The 2,736-nt window shown below is 53.8% G+C and overlaps 1 protein-coding gene and 1 long non-coding RNA gene across 2 annotated transcripts in view; one reads left to right on the top strand and one right to left on the bottom strand.

Annotated features, from left to right (window-relative positions):
- Positions 1-2,736, top strand: part of LOC113212756 (teneurin-a-like) — a 495,982-nt gene that overhangs the window by 111,731 nt on the left and 381,515 nt on the right. The gene's annotated exons all lie outside the window — the stretch shown is intronic.
- LOC127749484 (uncharacterized) overlaps positions 2,207-2,736 on the bottom strand; it is a 2,708-nt gene continuing 2,178 nt past the window's right edge. Inside the window, exon 2 of the long non-coding RNA XR_008011184.1 lies at positions 2,207-2,540. This is a non-coding gene — a long non-coding RNA (uncharacterized LOC127749484). The remainder of the gene's footprint in view (positions 2,541-2,736) is intronic.

Raw genomic sequence — 2,736 nt, 5'->3', positions numbered from 1 at the left:
GAGAGAGAGAGAGAGAGAGAGAGAGAGAGAGAGAGAGAGAGAGAGAGAGAGAGAAGGGTGGCGGTGGAGGGATATGAGGAAGAGAGAGGGAGCGACATGCACACAGTGTGTGTGGGCGGCGTGGTCCCGCTTTCATGCATTGCAAATCATGGTCCCGCTAACGTGCCCTCTTTGGCCGGCCTGGGCCGCAGCGTAGCGTTACCGTGCACGGGCACAGCGTGACCAGCGTGACGCCACACATGTAACTGAACACACGGTGCAGCAGCACCCGCATGCTCGCGTTACCGTGCACGGGCACAGCGTGAACAGCGTGACGCCACACAAGTAACTGAACACACGGTGCATCAGCGTGACCGTGCACGGGCACAGCGTGACCAGCGTGACGCCACACATGTAACTGAACACACGATGCAGCGGCAGCCGCATGCTCGCGTTACCTATGATGGGCGTCTGCAGGCGCACGGTCGATCACGGGAAACACCAATGACGCGACGCACCCTACATTGCGATGTGAGGTGTGACACTGTATCGTAACTTTCTCACTTGCCAACAGCAAAGTCGGTGGCTTTTGAATGGCTTGATAATGTAAACGTCCTACACATCAACGCACTGCTTGCGGCTTTTGTAAGTAGCGCGGCTCGCTGAGTACGTTGTATATCGTAATGTGCAAGTGTGTGCCCCCACTTCACACAGCCCCCCCTCTTCTCTCTCTCTCTCTCTCCTCCCCCCCCCCCCCTCTCTCTCTCCCTCCCCCTCCCACCTCTCTCTCTCTCTCTCTGCGCTCCTCCAGGTCCTCGCCGGCCCGACACCGGCCGCCGTGTCCGACTAAAGCCGTATTATCCATTTCAGTTTGTCGAGTCGGATAGAGTAATGGTCGCTGCCGGGGACGAGCAGCGCCCTCCACGACTGCTCGACTTCCTGCGGGCGCGGCGCGCAGCGGTCCAAACCTGGAACTGTAACCAGGCGCTCTTACTCGAGCAATAAAAATCCATGCAGAGGATGAATTACGCGGGGCTGCGCAGGGCGGCGCCCCCCGGACCCTCTTCCTGTCCCTGGTTAGGTTCTTATTTTAAAATTTATGTTCGCCAGCGCGAACCCCGGCCCGCCTCAAGGAGAACAGTGTTGTAATAAAACTAGAGCGGGTCGGGGGCGAGCGGTAGCGCGTCTCAGGCCGGCACAACCCGAGAGAAAAAGAAGAGAGGGAAAAGACAATGGTCAATTTGACGTCAGTGTAGCGAATCCACAACGCGCCAAGAGCTACACCAGCAGTTCGCGTTCCTTCAAACACTCCCGCCTCGACTCTCCTCCGCAGACGCGCGAGTGGTGGTGCAGCTCGGGATGCACGCCGGCCGCGCGGGGAGACGCCAGGAGCAGGCGCAGGCCGACACAGGCCGCCTTCCGCTCGGCAAGTTCTTGTCGGCGACGGCTGTGCGCGCCGACAGCCGACGAGATGGCAAAGTTTGGTTTGACTCTCTTTGCTTTTCGGGCGGAGCTGCCGCTGCTGCTGGCTCAATTCGAGCAAAAACCTGCCACAACAACTTGCTGTTGAGTACAGCCATATTTTGACGAGCTCAAGAAATGGGGCATTATTATACAGCGCAAAGTCCAAATAGGGTGGTCGGTTGGACTACAACCATCAAATGGTAGAAAATGCTGAAAAGCTGACTGTCGAAACGGGGAAGTACAAGAACACAAAATTACTAGTTCACATAAAACACTAATAGCAGCGAGCTCTAAAAACTAATTGAATAAAATGGTGGAGTTTATTTGTCTATGTTTGTTAACAGCGAGGGGGGTTTAACTCCAAGAAAACTTGTAAAGAGTAGGCTACTCCGTATTTTCACAGTAGTACGCCGGTATAAAATGAAAAAGAAAAAAAACAAAAAAAAACAGTTTAAAGCATATTTTGATACTTTTCGGTATTACAATGCGCATAATACCCCGTAATACCCAGGTTAGGTGTACAGGGTATCACGCAAGGTAAAAACCCCTCGGTTAACAGTTAATCCAGCGCAAAGGCGATAATCAGGTGGCAATGTCAGCAGCAACTGTGTGTTTCGTTCAAGAGAACGACCACTTATTGAATAGGAAAAAGGGGCCATTGAGCAACCCCTGTAAAAATCGTTCACCGTAAACACAGCCGCCACGCCAAAAAAACAGGAACAGTCGGAAACAGTATACCTATACTTTAGACAACGAAGATGTCTGAGAATACTCTGATAAATATTAATTTTATTTTATAAGAAGACCCACTAAAACAAGAACGAATTTGTGCCAGGCCTAAATATTAGGCGTTGGCTAAGCGGTCCAAACATCTAAAGGGCCCCTGGCGCTACCAAAGCACTTTGGTAGCAATGTTGATAATCGGCCCCCATGCTGCTCATTGTGGGCCTGGAGGACCTGGCGGCGGTGCTGGTGGAGGTGGTCCCTGTGGTGACCTAGGTGGGCGAGGTGCTGGTGGTGCTGGTGGAGGTGGTCCCTGAGGCGACCTTGGTGGGCGAGGAGCTGGTGGTGCTGGTGGGGGAGGTCCCTGGGGAGACCTTGGAGGGCGAGGTGCCGGTGGTGCCGGTGTCGCAGTGGAATAGTACCCCGTACCCCCCCGGTACAAATCACCTACGGTATTGGTACCCCCCGGTATAAACCCCCTAGGACATTTATACCCCCCCACAACACCCCTAGGGTACAAATGCCCCAGGGGATTTATACCGGGGGGTATAAATCAGTCAGTGGTTTTAT

The sequence above is a fragment of the Frankliniella occidentalis genome, unplaced genomic scaffold (assembly GCF_000697945.3).
Source record: "Frankliniella occidentalis isolate FOCC.00 unplaced genomic scaffold, Focc_3.1 Scaffold58, whole genome shotgun sequence".
NCBI lineage: Eukaryota > Metazoa > Arthropoda > Insecta > Thysanoptera > Thripidae > Frankliniella > Frankliniella occidentalis.
This window is presented reverse-complemented; position numbering and strand designations above follow the sequence as displayed.